At 37.5% G+C, this 20,521-nt stretch overlaps 1 protein-coding gene across 3 annotated transcripts in view; it reads right to left on the reverse strand.

Annotated features, from left to right (window-relative positions):
• Nucleotides 1-17,039, reverse strand: part of LOC144974403 (uncharacterized) — a 70,345-nt gene extending 53,306 nt beyond the window's left edge. The window contains exon 1 of one of the 3 annotated variants that reach the window (XM_078917259.1): nucleotides 16,984-17,039. The gene's annotated coding sequence lies outside the window, so the exon portion shown is untranslated. Of the gene's footprint in view, nucleotides 1-2,408; nucleotides 2,567-8,374; nucleotides 8,616-16,983 lie in introns of those variants that run through there. The other 2 variants (XM_078917257.1, XM_078917256.1) reach the window with 2 other exon arrangements.
• Nucleotides 17,040-20,521: the final 3,482 nt, after the last annotated feature.

Consider the following 20,521-nt stretch of genomic DNA (forward strand, 5'->3'; position numbering starts at 1 on the left):
AACGTTGAAAACAAATGAAACAAAACTATAGATAGTATGCGCTCGGCTAAAAAGCTCACAACATCCGGAAGTATATCGGACCAACACACAAAACTATGTGTAACCATGAACGTTTATAGTCAGGTTAATACAGTTCAGTGATCATAACTCATAAACGCGGATGGCAAAAAACAATAACAAAGACCCGAGTGACGTCATCTTCGAACTATCTATAGATAGTATGCGCTTGGCTAAGATGGTCACAACATTGCGATCCAGAAGTATAACGGACCAACACACAAAACTTTGTGTAACCATGAGAAGTACTCATAAACGTGGATGGCAAAAAACAGTAACAAAGACCCGAGTGACGTCAACTTCATTCTATCTATAGATAGAATGCGCTTGGCCAATGAGTTCACAACATTGCCATCCGGAAGTATAACAGACCAACACACAAACTCTGTGTAACCATTAACTTTTATAGTCTGGTTAATACAGTTTAGTGAGAACAACTCACAAACGCGGATGGCAAAAACAATAACAAAGATCTTAGTGACGTCATCTTCGAACTATCTATAGATAGTATGCGCTTGGCTAAGAAGGTCACAACATTGCGGTACAGAAGTATAACGGACCAACACACAAAACTTTGTGTAACCATGAGAAGTACTCATAAACGTGGATGGCAAAAAACAGTAACAAAGACCCGAGTGACGTCAACTTCATTCTATCTATAGCGATAATCGTAGTATGTGTACTCTGGGTGGTTGGAGTATGGCTGGAAAGAGAGCTATTTTACGGTTGTTTGTAGAGAGTGCCTGGTGTGTGGTAAGAAAATAACTATGATGAGCATAACAATGATTTGCACGAAATACTGATTGAACACAAACACAGGCTTATCGATTTTGTTGTTTTGTTTTGTTTTGTTTTCATAAAGTTGGGGGAAAAGGGGGGGGGGGGGGATGGATATAGATACGGGCATTCGAAAAGTAGGTAATGGTCGTGGTATAAATAAATAGACAGTCTTATATTGATATTATTATACGTTAATGGAGTTAGATGGATGGGAAGTTAGAAAATGGTAGAATCAAAGAATTGGACAAAAATATGGATATATAGGTAGGTAGGTAGGTAGGTAGGTAGATGGATGGATGGATAGATAGCTAGATAGATGGAAATAAACAAACAGGGAAAAAAAAAGAAAGATAGATAGATAGATTAGATAGATAGATAGATAGATAGATAGATTTAGACTGAGAGATATATTGACGGATAGCAAGTTAGATAGAAATAGACATGCAGGCAGATAGATAGATAGGTAGATAGATAGATAGACAGACATATAGATAGATAGATAGATAGATAGATAGATAGATAGATAGATAGATAGATAGATAGAGAGAGAGAGAGGGGAGAGAGAGAGAGAGAGAGAGAGAGAGAGAGAGAGAGAGAGAGAGACATATGGATAGATAGATACACAGACAGACAGACAGGCAAGCAGGCAGGCAGACAGACAGACAGACAGGCGGATAGATAGATAGATAAATAGATAGAAAGATAGACACACAGACAGACAGATAGATAGATAGATAGATAGATAGATAGATAGATAGATAAATAGACATACAGACAGACAGATAGACAGACAGACAGGCAGGCAGACAGAGAGACAGACAGACAGATAGATAGATAGATAGATAGATAGATAGATAGATCGATACACAGACAGCCAGACAGACAGATAGATAGATAGATACATAGACAGACGGGCAGACAGGCAGATAGATAGATAAACAGACAGACAGACATACAGATAGATAGATCGATGGACAGATGGATTAATAGACAGACAGATAAACAGACATACAGACAGACAGACAGGCAGGCAGAAAGACAGACAGACAGACGGATGGATAGGTAGATATATAGATGGATAGATAGATTAGATAGATGGACGACAGCCAAGCAGATAAATAAACAGACAGACAAAAAGACAGACAGACAGGCAGGCAGAAAGACAGACAGACAGACGGATGGATAGGTAGATATATAGATGGATAGATAGATTAGATAGATGGACGACAGCCAAGCAGATAAATAAACAGACAGACAAAAAGACAGACAGACAGGCAGGCAGACAGACAGACAGACGGATGGACAGACAGACAGATAGATAGATTGATAGATAGATTAGATAGATGGACGACAGCCAAGCAGATAAAGAGATAGCTAAGCTAGGTAGATAGGCAGATAGATTGACAGACATATAGATAGATAGATAGATAGATAGATAGACAGACAGTCAGACAGATAGATTGATAGATATTTAGTTGTACGTATTTTTCTTTTTTTTTTTCTTTTTATTTATTACAAACGTTAATCCTGAAATAATATTGATGTTTGTGTTGTCTACTAAAAAAGCTTACCAAGTTGAAACTCTGGAACAAGATAACGGATTCCTCTTAGCACACAACACATAATATTGAGGATTGTGCCGAATGAATAACAGAACAATAAACACCACCACGCTCCATTTATTACAACTATCACTTTAGACCTCGCGTAACCTATTCGCTTTTAACACGGTGGGAAAATTATCTCATATCTTTGAAATAAACACACTCGCTTTTCGCGCACTCACGTAGCTAGCTAGTTTATAATTATTACAATCCTGGTTTATTTGTTTACACGGAGTATCATTTTTGTGTGTGTTTATGTATGTATGTGTGTGTGTGTGTGTGTGTGTTTGTGTATGTGTGTATGAACGAGAACTTAAATACATCATTAAGTACAAACAATGCTTATAAAAGCACCATCAGAAGCAACTGCAACCTGCAGTGATGGTTTCGTGTTACAGTGTTGACGACGATCTGTGTTTTCTTGTATATTAAATTTTCAATTTGGTGAAAAAAAGGAACAAAAAACCCCCAAAAGTAATAATATTACCAAGAACAAAAGACAGGCAAGGACAAAGAAAATAAATATAAAATTTAAAATATAATAATAATAATAATAATAATAATAATAATAATAATAATAATAATAATAATAATAATAATAATAATAATAATAATAATAATGATAATAATAATAATAATAATAATAATAGTAATAATAATAATAATAGTAATAATAATGATAATAATAATAATAATAATAATAATAATAATAATAATAATAATAATAATAATGATGATGATGATGATGATGATGATGATGATGATGATGATGATGATGATGATGATGATGATGATGATGATGATAATAATAATAATAATAATAATAATGATGATGATGACAATGGTATTGATGATGTTGATGATAATGATAATAACGTAGCAGGGGAAGAGAGCAACATGCTAAGTATTATGATCTAACCCTCGACACACCTAGGCCATCACCCTGTGTACCACCAAGGGTATTATCGATTTACAAGTAATTCAAGTCAAGGATTGGCATCTATTCAATTCTGTTCGCACTAAACTCTTAGAAAACCATAAAAGAGAAAAGAGATTAACACTGAGTTTTCTATTAATATAATAGGAAATGATTTTTACACAGATTTCATGCGCACCATAGAGGATCGGGATTCGTGGAGACAGCTGACCGGCAACGTGCTCAAGAGCACAAGCCACGATGAATGATGATAGAAAATGTAATCACTTTTTTTTTCTTTTTCTTTTATTTTTTTAAAAATTCTAATGTATATATTCAAGCGCATAGTTGACGCCTTCCACTCTCCCCTTTGTCCGAATAAACCGCCTGCCGCAGGAATTAATCCAAACTTTCAATTAATTCTCTGAATGAATGAAATGTCACTTGAATAACCCCAAAGAGCTTATTGAAATCTATGGACCGCCAAGAATTGTATGAGCATCAGGAGCTCAACTACTTTAAAGATCTCTCTCTCTCTCTCTCTCTCTCTCTCTCTCTCTCTCTCTCTCTCTCTCTCCCTCTCTCTCTCTCTCTCTCTCTCTGTGTGTGTGTGTGTGTCTCCCTCTCTCTTTCTCTCTCTCTCTCCCTCTCTCTCTCTGTCTCTCTCTCTCCCTCTCTCTCTCTCCTCGTCTCTCTCTCTCTCCCTCTCTCTCTCTCTCTCTCTCCCTCTCTCTCTCTCGTGTCTCTCTCTCTCTCTCTTTCTCTCTCTCTCTCTCTCTCTCTCTCTCTCTCACACACACACACACACACATTTGCGCGCGCGTGTGTGTATGTTTGTATATATATATATATATATATATATATATATATATATATATATATATATATATATATAAATAGATAGAATGCGCTTGGCCAAGGAGTTCACAACATTGCCACCCGGAAGTATAACGGATCAACACACAAACTCTTTGTAACCATGAACTTTTATAGTCTGGTTAATACAGTTTAGTGAGAACAACTCAATAACGCGGATGGCAAAAACAATAACAAAGGCCTGAATGACGTCATCTTCGAACTATCTATAGAGAGAGAGAGAGAGAGAGAGAGAGAGAGAGAGAGAGAGAGAGAGAGAGAGAGAGAGAGAATATGTGTATGCTGAGCACTTTTCAAGTGGATAGCTTCGCCCTCTATATAAATAAATAATGATTATTATTATTACTATTTCTATTCGTGTCCAGGACTACAATAATTAACTCTTAAGATGTGCGTCAATTCAATTTGTACGAACGAAAAACAAAACAAAATCGGAAAATAAATCACCTCCCCCCCCCCCCCCCCCCCCCCCCCCCTATAGAAAAAAGAGAAACTAAAAATCATTTCAAATAATATCTATAGATAGCATGCAGATGACGTCACTCAGGCCTTTGTTATTGTTTTTGCCATCCGCGTTTGTGAGTTGTTCTCACTAAACTGTATTAACCAAACTATAAAAGTTCATGGTTACACAGAGTTTGTGTGTTGGTCCGTTATACTTCCGGATGGCAATGTTGTGAACTCCTTGGCCAAGCGCATTCTATCTATAAACCAGACTATAAAAGTTCATGGTTACACAGAGTTTGTGTGTTGGTCCGTTATACTTCCGGATGGCAATGTTGTGAACTCCTTGGCCAAGCGCATTCTATCTATAAGAAAGGAGCAAAAACATACAAAGGGTTTTAGTGTCATAATTAACATGATATATCAACTATTTATTCCAAAGTTTATCTCGACAGAATTTATAGTCAATTTCCAAGCCTGACTTCCAATAAACGTGAACTAAATACATTTGCATTATATCTATATCCAATACAGGAATAAAATAAAATGTTTATTAAGAAAGCATTCCAGGGAAAATTCCAGATGCCTACGTCCGACACTAGATAGATACAAATCTAATGTGTAGATTATTATTATTATTATTATTATTATTATTATTATTATTATTATTATTATTATTATTATTATTATTATTATTATTATTATTAGTATTATTATTATTATCATCATCATTACTATCAGTATTATTGTCATCACTATTACCACTATTTTAATTACTTTTTCGTCTATTACAAGAGCTGTAACCTAACAATAATTGCCTATTTGGTGTGAGGTAAAAGATATGAAAAGTTGTCTAGAAACACAACCAGAAAAAGCAGTAGAAAAAAAATACAAGAAAATAGCATTCCAAAAATCCTCCTGCCTCGTATACACCAGATTAGTTATACGTAGTGCATTTAATCCATCGATCATAAATAGCTGCATAATAATTGTGCGGCTATATGGTCTTGTGGTATGACAATCGCTTTCGGATCGGAAGGTCCTGGGTTCGAGCCTCGCGCTCGGCGTATAGTTGAGTCCTTGGAAAAGGCTCTTTACTCACAATCTCTCACCGTACTCAGGTGTAAAATGAGTACCTGGCCGTTATCAGCGTTGTCTTAGTCCGAAAAATTGTAATATCGCCTTACAGCGGCATGTCCCGTCCTATATGTTAAAGGTTGCTGTTGACCAGGACCCCCTGTAAAGCGCTTTGAGCACATTTAGTGGATATTGCCCTATATAAAGCTCTTTTTAAAAAAAATATCACTAGTATTGAATGGAGCATTGCTTTTAATAAACGACAACAAGCATCATAATTGAACGAAAGTCTATAATGCATTCATAATTAGAGGAAATGTTAAGATTCACTTCAAACAGATTTTCATAATAATAATATAGATAGAATGCGCTTGGCCAAGGAGTTCACAACATTGCCATCCGGAAGTATAACGGACCAACACACAAACTCGGTGTAACCATGAACTTTTATAGTCTGGTTAATACAGTTTAGTGAGAACAACTCACAAACGCGGATGCCAAAAACAATAACAAAGGCATGAGTGACGTCATCTGCATACTATCTATAGCCTATGACAAAATATTCATCGAATCACTTTCACTACAATTTGAACGTTTACTTTCTACCATTATTCCAAACACATAAAAACGTGTTTTATTTCATCACGAGTCTAAAACAATCACTGAACCAAAATAAAAACAAAATAAAACAAAAGTTCCTGAGCAATTTTCCGCATGATACAACCAGCCACCAGTTAATTAGAAATACTCTTACGTAGAAACCTTGCTACCTCATTAACGTTAACGACCGCCGCACAAACATCAAAACAGAACATGTTGATGTGTGGATGGATGGCTATAGATAGTTCGAAGATGACGTCACTCAGGCCTTTGTTATTGTTTTTGCCATCCGCGTTTGTGAGTTGTTCTCACTAAACTGTATTAACCAGACTATAAAAGTTCATGGTTACACAGAGTTTGTGTGTTGGTCCGTTATACTTCCGGATGGCAATGATGTGAACTCCTTGGCCTAGCGCATTCTATCTATAGATAGTTCGAAGATGACGTCATTGTTATTGTTTGTTTATTGGTCTTTGTTATTGTTTTTTTGCCATCCGCGTTTATGAGTAATGCTCACTGAACTGTATTAATCTGACTATAAACTTTTATGAATACACACAGTTTTGTGTGTTGGTCCGTTATACTTCCGGATGGCAATGTTGTGAGCTTCTTAGCCAAGCGCATACTATCTATAAATTGGCAGAGGGCGGGGAGTCAATAGTTACGAATACATAGCAGAATTTTGGCCGCATTGAAAAATCACGGGACAAAAAACAAAGATACAATCATGGGAGAGAAAAAAAAAACCAACTATTAACACTGAGTTTTCTATTAATATAGGAAATGTAATCACTTTAAAAAATAATTCTAATGTATATATTCAAGCGCATAGTTGACGCCTTCCACTGTCCCCTTTGTCCGAATAAACTGTATAAACTTATATGAATGCTGATATATAATATTAACCTTACAATTTTAATTGCTATTTAATATTAGTTTACCTCAAAATGAATTGGCTTGTTACAAATCAAATATTATTAATCGAACTACTTTCTATTAAAATTTAAAGTTCACTTCAAAATATGTTTTGCTTCTCACAATAGTCAGTAGACTAATGAACGTATGAGTTACTGTCGAGGAGAAAAAAAAATATAAGAAAAGAAAAAAGAAATAAAAGTAAGAAAAAAGAAAGAAAAGTAAGAAAAAAAAGAAAGAAAAGTAAGAAAAAAGAAAGAAAAGTAAGAAAAAAGAAAGAAAAGTAAGAAAAAAGAAGAAAAAAAAAGAAAGAAAAGTAAGAAAAAAGAAAGAAAAGTAAGAAAAAAAGGAAGAAAAGTAAGAAAATGTGCCAGACCAATTTTTCCCACGATAAGACCAGACATCAATCAGAGATAAAATCTAATGGAGCGATCATGGTATCTGTCTATTATTGACTACAGTCGCAAACATCACATTATACTGGTGCGAGTTGACAGATAAAGGCTTGGGTGGTCTAAGCTATGCAAACTTGTATTTTCATGTGGGTACGCATTAATGACAGTACTGCCGTTGCTTTTATGTTTTAAAAAAATGTTTTTAAGGGTTTTACGGCGCTTTTAAAAACACAGAATATGCATTGTTAACCAAAGAGCACATACTGTGTTCTTTAATAAAACGGCAGAGATTATTGCGAATATTGAATAAAACATGCATTTTAAGTAACAAAAAACCATGTTATAGTCTTTTAAAAAATAATGGAGCTTTATATAGCGCAATATCTACTAAATGTGCTCAAAGCGCTTTACAAGGGGTCCCTGGTCAACAGCAACATTTAACATATAAGACGGCACATGACCCCTGATAGGCGATATTACAATTTTTCGGACAAAGACAACGTTGTTAACGGCCAGGTACTCATTTTACACCTGAGTACGATGAGAGAGTTTGAGTAAAGAGCCTTTTCCAAGGACTCAACTATGCGGCGAGTGCGAGGCTCGAACCCAGGACCTTCCGATCCGAAAGCGAGTGTAATACCACAAGACCACATAGCCACACAAAAAACAAAAACTTTCTAATGTTACTTTTAGTGAAAATCTTGTTTTACCTCAAAATCGATTGACTTGGAGAATCTCTTGAAAACAGCTAACACTATCCTATATAATATTTTTATCCTATGAAACAATCACTTACACCAAAAGTTCAGTGTTCACTTTCTATCACTGCCTCTAACAATAGTAATAGAACTAGATTAAATGAGCATATAGGTCGAAAACAATGACCTGGATAAACAAAAAGTCCCAGAGTAAATTCCCTTCTGACACCACGGACACTATTTAGAAATAATCAAATGTGAAGATAGAACCTGACTATTTAGTGTCTACACAAACATCGGCTATTGAAACAAGCTTGAACGAGAGCAGGGATGGAGTGGTTTTAGTTATTATGCAAACGGCGTATAACCCGGCAATCAATGCTACACAATAACGACTAACCCCCTGGGATGAAACGGAAATCAATACTCAATCAGCTGAGACCAGTAGACTTTTAGCGAAAAGGATGACAAACGATCATCAAAATTGACCATTCTAGGAGTGCTTGTTTAAGTGTTTGTTGCTATCGAAGGTATTGTTACTAATTTTGTCGATATGTGTGCGTGTGGGTATGTAGTATGTATGTGTATGTATGTATGTATGTATGTATGTATGTATGTATGTATGTATGTATGTATGTATGTATGTATATATATATATATATATATATATATATATATATGTGTGTGTATGTGTGTGTGTGTGTGTTTTTTATTGGAAAATTTATAAATATGTGTATATGCGCAAAGTTGAGTCCTTTGAAAAAGTTTTTTTTACTCACATTACATCACGATACTCAGGTGTAAAACGAGTACCTGTTCGGCAGCAGTGTTAGCTCCGTCGGAAAAGAAAAAAAAAAAAACATGACAAGCGTCATGTCTCGTCGAACAAGTAACCTAATGCTGTTGACTGCCGCCGACCCCTTGTTGTAAAGCGCGTTGAGCATATTTAGTTGGTATTGCTCTGTATAGATAGTATGCGCTTGGCTAAGAAGCTCATAACATTGCCATCCGGAAGTATAACGGACCTACATACAAAACTCTGTTTAACCATGAACTTTTATAGTCGGGGTAATACAGTTTAGTGAGAATCACTCACAAACGCGGATGGCAAAAAAAAAACAATAACAAAGGCCTGATTGACGTCATCTTCGTTCAATCTATAAAAGCTCACGATTTTATTGATATTTCCCAACCTTAAACGTCATTCTGTCAGTGATTGACAACATACAACACGTCTGTCTTACATTCGCATCGGTCATGGTATTGTTATCATACTAGTGTTATTGAAACAACTCGTCAACCCTTTTAAAATATGAACTTTTATATAGCGAAACATCCAATAACGTGCTCAACGCGTTTTGCAAATGGGCCCCAACCCAACTGCAACACATGCCATGATGGATGAGACACGACGCATGTGAGACGCTATTACAAACCTAAGACGTGAACCATTGAGTCGGTATCTACCCTGGTTTCTCTAGATAGTATGCGCTTGGCTAAAAAAATCCTCACAGCATTGCCATCCGGAAGTATAACGGACCAACACACCAAACAATGTGCAGCCTTGAACGTTTATAGATAGAATGAAGTATACGTCACTCAGGTCTTTGATATTGTTTTTTTTTGCCATCCATGTTTATGAGTAATTCTCACTAAACTGTATTAACCAGACTATAAAGGTTCAAGGTTACACATAGTTTTGTGTGTTGGTCCGTTATATTTCCGGATGGCAATGTTATGAGCTTCTTAGCCAAGCGCATACTATCTATAGTCTGGTTAATACAGATTAGTGAGAATTACTCATTAACATGGATGGCAAAAAACAATATCAATGACCTGAGTGACGTCAACGTCAACGTCGTTCTATCAATACCACGAAATGGACAATAGCAAATGCTTGCGACTCTCGGATAAGACGCAAAGACGTCTATTGCAAAGTAATTTCTGATGCAAGATCTACCAGATCCAGCTTTCTATAGATAGTTCGAAGATGACGTCACTCAGGTCTTTGTTATTGTTTTTTTTTTTTTTTTTTTGCCATCCGCGTTTATGAGTAATACTCACTGAACTGTATTAACCTCACTATAAACGTTGAAGGTTACACACAGTTTTGTGTGTTGGTCCTTTATACTTCCGGATGGCAATGTCATGAGCTTCTTAGCCAAGCGCATACTATCCATTCACTGCTATGGGTTGGCAAGGGGGTAGGGGGGATGGGGGGCGAGTCAGAAAAACATTCTTGACTTCATCCGTGATCGATCTTGGTCCCTTTGCGCGTGAAGCGAGGGCTCTACCAACGGAGCCATCGGAACGCTAATCCGTTTGAATCAGTAGGCAAGAATTGTGCTTTTGTCCTTTTAAAAAACAATTGAGCATTAAAAAAAAAATATAGTGCAATATCCACTAAACGTGCTCAAAGCGCTTTACAATGGGGTCCCTGGCCAACAGCAACAATTAACATTTAGGACGAGACACGACGCCTGTTAGGCGATAATATAATCTTTTCGGACAGAGACAACTCTTTTAACGGCCAGGTAGTCGTTTTACACCTGAGTATGGTGAGAGAATGTGAGTAAAGAGCCTTGTCCAAGGACTCAACTATGCGCCGAGCGAGGCTCGAGCCCAGGACCTTCCGATCCGAAAGCGAATGTCATGCATACCACTCGAGCACATAGCCTTTTCATGTGATCGATTGGATTTCTTAATTGTTTTCCATTTGTGACCCTTCGCCTCAAAACGGTATTAAGTCGAGTTGGTAAAGATGCTGAAAATTGAATTTATAGCCAGAAATACCAGACTTGTGTTGAGTTTGTATGTTTTATTGAGGAGAATGGATACCATATTTCTGGGTGCTAATGCCAACAATTTATATTTTTTACCAGTTTTAACATTAAAGTCGCCTTTTAAGCATCTGGTTCGTTCCGACATAATACCGTTTTGAGACGATGGGTCACATTTATGCTATACATCTGAGAAAAATACTCACCCGTTCTTCCCGCAAGATCGATAATACAAACACACACACACACACACACACACACACACACACACACACACAGCAATGTGTAACGGTTACGGTCTGGTTGAGAGAATAATTTAGTGACGACTAGTCATCAAACTGCCGGTCTAGTCTAAAAACAAGAACAAAGAGTCGAGATACGCAGGCTTCAGTCATTCTATTCTAAAAATAACATCAAAGGGAAAACAATCAGAAAAGCGATCGTATGATTAATTGAACAGGTATTTTTCTACTTTTAAAAATATTATATTAACGGGATTTAAAGCAGTTTTTCAGCATTACACGAATTAATAAATACAAAAGGAAAGAAAAGAAAATCCCTCTATTGCAAATTTTTTCTCAGGAAATTGGCTGACATAGCTAATTCATGCAATAATCGCAGTTTAGCGTTACAAAAAAGAGCAATAGGAGTAAAGCTTCTTGCTCAAGGTAAAAAAAAAGATAAATTAATGCCCAAAGCGGGACTCGAACCGGATCCTCTGGGTCGTAGTACAGTGCAATGTCTTATCCACTCAGCCCTCTGGCCACCCCCCTCCTTCCCAGCATTAATGGTGAGAAATTATATTGATTTCTGTAACTAGTGATGTGTCTTAACGGTATGAATGTAAATACAAAGCTGATAGAAGCTGTCGACAATTAAAAAATAATTTACAAAAGTAAATATAACAGCTTTACAAAACAACAAACTACCAAACACAAAACGTTTCGAGCTCAAAATCCTTCATCAGCAAAAACAAAAGCCGCAAAATCGTTAATATATCTCATAGTATTGGCCGATAAGAGTCTTGAGCCCGAAACGTTCCGCGTTTGGTATTCGGATTCAATAGTCTGATGTCACGTCGCCCGGCAAAGGCGGCCATCGTGGTTCTAAACATGCTGGCTAGAACTTTTCATATGTCTTATGATCAGAATGTGTAAAAGTCAAAACATGATCAGATTTATAATGTCCCCCCCCCCCCTTCTGGATACGCTTTTATGCTCGTCAGAGAAATATTTCATAAGGGCGTCCGCCATTGTTCCGATAGTTTAGACCCAGTTACTAAGTTACCATGCGTCATTACGAGGGAAGTGACGTTACGACTGCTGAAGCGTATAAGGCCCCTAAGGTTCCAACAGGCCACTAGGCACCTCAGACCGGGTGCCCTTTCCACATGATCGTAGTCCTTTTGAAACTGACCTTTGTATTCAGAGACCATCTATCTAACTCGTCTCGTCCAGTAAAATATTTGATGGACACTAAGACATCAAAAAAAAAAAAAAAAAGAAGTAAAACGCATAGAACATGGAATTTGATGAGCATAAACTTGAAGTGAATGATTACATTTTTGGTCAGCAATAACACGAGGAAGAGTCAATTGCTAAATGTATATGTGGGTGTACTTATAAAGTCTGAGACTAATGACATAGAAGCGTGTGCGGATAGCTTGGGATTTAACGTTACAGACACCAACAGCATTATCATTAACATAAGAGATTAAGCTCACCAAGGATGTCTGTCATAAATGATAGTATAAGGGAGAATTACTTGTGGTGAATTAATATAAATGAAACGATGACGTGGGTATAAGTAAAATATGCACCAATTCTGCCCGCCAGATCAATAAAACCAACATGTACTACTACATGGGATCTTAAATCATTAGCATGAGAATCCATCTAGTTAATTTCCACTAAAAAAAAAAAATAAATAAATAAATGAATTTTAAATAAAGTTAAAAGCGCTTTACAAGGGGTTACAGCCAAAAAGCAAAATTAAACATTTAAGGGGAGATATAATGGCTGTCGTAAGGCGATTTTATTTCCCGACAAAGACAACGTTGTCCACGACCAGGTTCTTGTTTTAAACCAGAGCACGATGAGAGACTGTAAGCCAGAGTCTTTTCCAACGACCCAACAATGCGCCACTCAGAGCGCAGCGAGGGTCGAACCCTAAACTTTCCAATTCAAAGGCGAGTGTCATACCACTCTCCCACAAGGACGCACTACGTCAATAGCCTGATTGAAAGAATTGAGTGAGAACTAATCACGCAACTAGATGTATAAATATAATAACAAAGAGCAAAATGACGCCAGTTTAATTCATTCCGTAAAACGTTTATAAGTTTACAGACAGTTTTGTGCGTTGATACGAAAGATCTGGCAGGCAGAACTCGTGAGTATTTATCAATTTACTTAAGCGCATTCCATCAATAATGGAGAATTATGGTAAATTAAATTAATAAAAAATGTATAGCGTTGGAATGTTCCAATCTGAATTCCCTTCATCCCTATTCCCATAATGGTTGGCTGCAACCAGTAATTCCATTAGTATCGATTTGGCTCACAGTAAATCTGATCTCACAGGAACAAGCCAACGATCTACATTAACTCACTCAATCCTAGAGATTTTTGCTACTTTTCAAAAGTGGAAAAAATGTGTTTAAAATGTCCAGGTGCATAGATAGTTTTATTCAACTACCATTAAAGTGCAAAAACTAAAAACGTTAGCTTTGATACTACGTCTATAAAGGTGTCTCAGAAAAATGTAATAAATAGGCATGGGGTAAAAGTAACCGGGGTAAGCTACGGATATAGTCGGTGTTAGGGTTGAATGAGTTAAAACCTTTCCCCTCATTTTTCATCTTATCTCATCTCACCCCATCCCCCCCCCCCCCCCCCCCTCCGGTCATACACACCTAATAAATTTGTCTGTGGGTCACACAGTCCTATAGATAGTGTGCGCTTGACAAAGAAGCTCATAACATTGCCATCCGGCAGTATAACGGACCAACACACAAACTAATGTGTAAGCTTGAACGTTTATAGTCTGGTTAATCAAATTTAGTGAGGATTACTCATAAACGCAGATGGAAAAAGCAATAACAAAGACATGAGGGACGTTAACTTCATGCTGTCTATATCTCTCCACACTCACACACCCACACAAACACAAAAAACACACACATACACACACACACACACACATCTACAATATTTTTTTCATGTGACCAATCGTCTCAAAACGGTATTATGTCAGAATGAACTTGATGCTAAGAAATGGATCTTAACATTGAGTTATATTATGATTTGAGTAAATTGAGCATGTGTATAGCGCAATATCCAGCAACTGTACTCAAAGCGTTTTACAATGCAGCCGTTTTAATAGGGAATGAGATTAGCGGAAGAGTAGCGTCCCTTGATTGGACGTCACCCATAGTCTGTGACATCACCGGCGGAAAAGTTATTATAGAGAGAACGTCATGTTGGTTGTGCGCATGCGTCTCTCGTCCTCGCTTCCGGTGAAAGCGGCTTGAGACACTTCAAAAACAAATTGACGTTCTCTCTGAAAGGTGACGTCCAATCAAGGGACGCTACTCTTCCGCTAATCTCATTCCCTATAAAGAACACTGTATGTGCTATTTGGTTACCATTGCATAATATACTGTATTTTAAAAAGCAACGAGGGCAGAATGGTTCTCTAGCCAAAAGCAATACTCCCACTGGATATTTCGCTATAAATAGTTCGAAGAAGACGTCACTCAGGTCATTGTTATTGTTTTTTGCCATCCGCGTTTATGAGTAATGCTCACTGAACTGTATTAACCCGACTATAAACGTTCATGGATACACACAGTATTGTGTGTTGGTCCGTTATACTTCCGGATGGCAATGTTATGAGTTTCTTAGCCAAGCGCATACTATCTATAGACTAGATAGCATGCGCTTGGCTAAGAAGCTCACAACATTGCCATCCGGAAGTATATCGGACCAACACACAAAACTCTGCGTAACCTTAAACGTTTATTGATAGTATGGACTTGGCTAAGAAGGTCATAACATTGCCATCCGGAAGTTTAACGGACCAACACACACACCTGTGTGTATCCATGAACGTTTATAGTCGGGTTAATACAGTTCAGTGAGCATTACTCATAAACGCGGATGGCAAAAAACAATAACAAAGGCCTCAGTGACGTCATCTTTGAACTATCTATATTGGCCAAGGGCTGAGGAGTTTTCCATCAACTGCCTAGAACTATTATTATAGGTGTATTCATTAAATATGTAGGAGACAGGATTAACCGACCCTTCAACCAATAATCACATGTCACACTCCCACTGGATATTTCGCTATATAGAGTATGCGCTTGGCTAAGAAGCTCACAACATTGCCATCCGGAAGTATAACGGATCAACACACAAAACTATGTGTAACCTTAAGCGTTTATAGTCTGGTTAATACAGCTTAGTAAGAAATACTCACAAACGTGGATGGCCAAAAAAAAAAAACAACAACAACAAAAACAAAAAAAAAACAAAAACAAAACAAAACAAAAACAACCAATATCAAAGGCCTGAGTAATGTCATCTTCGTTTTATCTATAGATAGAATGCGCTTGGCCAAGGAGTTCACAACATTGCCATCCGGAAGTATAAAGGACCAACACACAAACTCTGTGTAACCATGAACGTTTATAGTCAGGTGAATACAGTTTAGTGAGAACAACTCACAAACGCGGATGGCAAAAACAATAACAAAGGCCTGAGTGACGTCATCTGCATACTATCTATAGATAGTTCGAAGATGACGTCACTCAGGTCTTTGTTATTGTTATTTGCCATCCGCGTTTATGAGAAATGCTCACTGAACTGTATTAACCCGACTAGAAACGTTCATGGATACACACAGTTTTGTGTGTTGGTCCGTTATACTTCCGGATGGGAATGTTATGAGCTTCTTAGTCAAGCGCATTCTATCTATATTCTCCTCCTTCATCGCTTGCAAAGGGGGTCCGATTGCACAGTTGGTTGAGCGCTCTGTCTACACGCAAAGGAGATAAGTAGGGTACCAATCCCGTGCGAAGTCAAGATTTTTTCCCCCGACCTGTCCATCCAGTCAGTAGTGACAGCAGTGATTGGGCAGTTTTGTCGGTTACAGTTATTGGCGAAAGTACTTCTCTTCAAATAAGTATCCTACCCAAAGAGTAGTAAACGATTGCTCTGCCGTACTCTAAAACAACACGCATTTAGAAATTTGGCCAGAAAACTCGCTCTTCAATCATCGATCGATTTAAATTACCCTTGTCTTTGCAAAAAAACTTTCAAACATTGGGACTTCTCGAAGTCGCTTGGTTACGGAATTATATCTCCAGGCCGAGAGAAATTTAACATCAACTATATGGAACTCGAAGTTATTATAACCATGAACTTGTACATTCTTTAAATAATTCTATCATTAACCATAATTTAACTGTCGTACTCTGGAAAAACGCATATTTAAAAATTTGACCAGAAAACTCGTCCTTCAAATTATATCGATCGATTTAAATGACCATGACAATGTATTTTTAATTAAGGCACTTTAGACAAATTATCTCAATTGACTCAGATTTGAATGAAGTCTGACTATAAGCAGTGACGGATACTGTAAGAGTGTTAGTCAAAAAAAGGATGTTTAACAGGCGACTGATACTGTATGAAATGGAAATATAGTTCCATATTATGGCCTGCCGATTGAATAAATGTAGCGTGGTGAAACGCATTACGCATGGTAAATCCGTGAATATCCTTCACATAAATATACATTATTATATATCTAATTCATTTATTCATTTATTTTTACTGTGCTAGCTTTTTAAATCCAAAATCGAATCATGCAGGAACCGTTTTGTACACTGTGACAAGTTCATCCTCAAAGGAGAGAGATATACTAAAATAATATAGGACAAGAACACACAAGGCAATAACACAAACATAATAGAGCACTTAAACCGTATTAAAATAACTATGATAGAACAAGAGCAATTCGGTATAATTCTAACAGTAGCAATGAAGATGATGATGATGATGATGATGATGATGATGATGATGATGATGATGATGATGATGATGATGATGATGATGATGGTTATGATGGTTATGATGATGATGATGATGATGATAAACCGTATTAAAAGAACTATGATAGAACAAAAGCAATTCATTATAATTCTAACAGTAGCAATGACAATGATGATGATGATGATAATGATGATGATGATGATGATGATGATGATGATGATGATGATGATGATGATGATGAGATGATGATGATGATGATGATGATGATGATGATGATGATGATGATGATGATGATGATGATGATGATGATGATGATGATGATAATGATGGTTATGATGGTTATGATGGTGATAATGATGATGATGATGATGATGATGATGATGATGATGATGATGATGATGATGATGATGATGATGATGATGATGACGGATTTATTCTATAGCACAAAAAACCATACCCTATAACAATTAGTAGCGAATATAAATTTAATGACAAGACCACTACCAGACCACACAGATAATGGACGACGGAAGTTATTAGATAACACACACACACACACACACACACACGCTCTCTCTCTCTCTCTCTCTCTCTCTCTCTCTCTCTCTCTCTCTCTCTCTCTCTCTCTCTCTCTCTCTCTCTCTCTCTCAATCGATTCTACACGCATTATAGGCCTTAATCTAGACAAATGAGTCCCTTGTTAAGACCCCACCAGGGACTGTAACACTTTGACAGTGCCTGGCATAGATCAGGTCTAATGCCTCCGTAGACTGACAAAAGATGATTTTATTTCAATTTTGGCCGAAAAACAAATATTATACAATTGTCGTTCAATTGGATTCAACAACGACGGCCATCTTGGTTCTAAATAAAGAAAATCGGTACTTTTTTTATTCTTCGTGCTGGCTAGAACTTTTCATATGTCTTGTGATCTGAATGTGTAAAAGTCAAAAAATGATCAGATTTATGTTTTTTCCCTCTGGATACGCTTTTATGCTCGTCGGAGAAATATTTCTTAAGGGATAGTTTAGAGCTAGTTACTAAGTTACCATGCGTCATTACGAGGGAAGTGACGTCACGACTGTTGAAGCGTATTGAAGTGACCCTGAACGGGTCAAACACTCTCAAACCTGAGTCTTCTTTGAAATTTGAAATTCGAGAGTTTTTGATAAGGTCAGAGCAACGTGCACTTATTTACAGGTTTGATAACCCAAATTGTTATGGGCTAATAATTGTTGTAATGGAAATGGTCTCAAACCAACGAAAAACATTGTTCAAATTATAACATTGTTAAAAAAAACAATTGAGCTTTTATAGCGCAATATCCACTCAACGTGGTCAAAGCGCTTCACACGGGGTCCCTGGCCAACAGCAATATATAACATGAAGAACGGGACATGACGCCTGTTAGGCGATATTACAATTTTTTTTCGGACAGAGACAATCTGTTAACGACCAGGTACCCATTATACATCTGAGTACGGCGATAAAGTGTGAGTAAAGAGCCTTTTCCAAGGACTCAACTATGCGCCCAGCGAGGCTCGAACCCAGGACCTTCCGATTCGAAAGCCAGTGTCATACAACTAGACCACATAGCTGCACATTGTTAAACCAAGCCCACAACTGTGTCAGACTATCAGACCTGAAAAAACCTGCACGTTTATCCATGATAATTTGAATAGATCGGAATACTCTTCAACAGTCGTAACGTCACTTCCTTCCTAATGACTCAGGGTAACCTAGTAACACTGGCTCTAAACTATTGGAACAATGGCGGACGCCCTTATGAAATATTTCTCCGGCGAGCATAAAAGCGTATCCAGAGGAAAAAAAATAATTAAAAATCTGATCATGTTTTGACTTTTACACATTCTGATCACAGGACATATGAAAAGTTCTAGCCAGCATGAAGAATAAAAAGTACCGCTTTTCTTTGTTTAGAACCACGATGCCGCGACGTGACATCGGACTATTGAATCCAATTTGAATAGATCGGAATTTGAAGTAAACGTTTTCTGGCAAAAATGTTTTTAAAATTAAATGTCTTTTGTCAGCGTAAGTCAGACTGCATGGAACAGATGCCCCCTTGGAGGTAAAAGCTCCGGCAGGCTTTACCTCTACAGCATCAGCGCGTAGCCATCGTTATGTTATAGATAGAATGCGCTTGGCCAAGGAGTTCACAACATTGCCATCCGGAAGTATAACGGACCAACACACAAACTCTGTGTAACCATGAACTTTTATAGTCTGGTTAATACAGTTTAGTGAGAACAACTCACAAACGCGGATGGCAAAAACGATAACAAAGGCCTGAGTGACGTCATCTTCGAACTATCTATAGCCTGACACTGAAAACCAAAAAGACTGGCATTTTGACGTCATTATTTGGTTTTTGCACCGCTTAGTGAGTTGTTAGTAGTGCTCATGGAAACAAGTTCTCCCATTGGTTGAACTATTGAATACAACTCACGATTTGTTTTCTTTTGTGGCCAAGGACTGGCATTTTGACGTCATTTTTTGGTCAGTGTCAGGCTATAGATAGAATGCGCTTGGCCAAGGAGTTCACAACATTGCCATCCGGAAGTATAACGGACCAACACACAAACTCTGTGTAACAATGAACTTTTATAGTCTGGTTAATACAGTTTAGTGAGAACAACTCACAAACGCGGATGGCAAAAACAATAACAAAGGCATACTATCTATAACTTTACGATGGCTACGGTCAGTGGCTCTGCAATGAAGTGTCTCATGATATAACGAAATTAAAGCAATGTTGAGCATGGTCAGTTATCGGATGGTTGATAGTATTTTTTTTTCAACTCCTGATCCGAATGTTTTGCTCTTGGGTAAGGCATTTTACATGCATAACCAAACTGGACTCGGGTGTGAATGAGTACTCTACCATAGAAAGTGACGGAAATTAGAAGAGTAAACTACTCCAAATCGGACGCAAAATATTACCTGTTTGGAGGGGGCGGGTGGGGGGGGGGGGGGGAAGAGAGGGGGGGGGGGATGGGGGGAGGGGGGGGGTGGGGGTTAAAAAGCATTGCGAGGCACATTTAGCTGAATGAATATGTGGAACAATCTTCATTTTCATTTTTATCCATATTATCATTTTATTCTTCTTTTTGTTAAGTCAATTGCACGTTTACCGATTGAGTTAATGCATTATCTCCCAAATACACTTCAACAGTCATGACGTAACTTCCCTCGTAATGACGCATGGTAACTTAGTAACTGGCTCTAAACTATCGGAAAAAGGCGGACGCCCTTATGAAATATTTCTCCGACGAGCATAAAAACGAATCCAGAGAAAA

This window comes from Berghia stephanieae, chromosome 6, assembly GCF_034508935.2.
Source record: "Berghia stephanieae isolate SIO BIC M18660-M18661 chromosome 6, UCSD_Bste_1.3, whole genome shotgun sequence".
Lineage (NCBI taxonomy): Eukaryota > Metazoa > Mollusca > Gastropoda > Nudibranchia > Aeolidiidae > Berghia > Berghia stephanieae.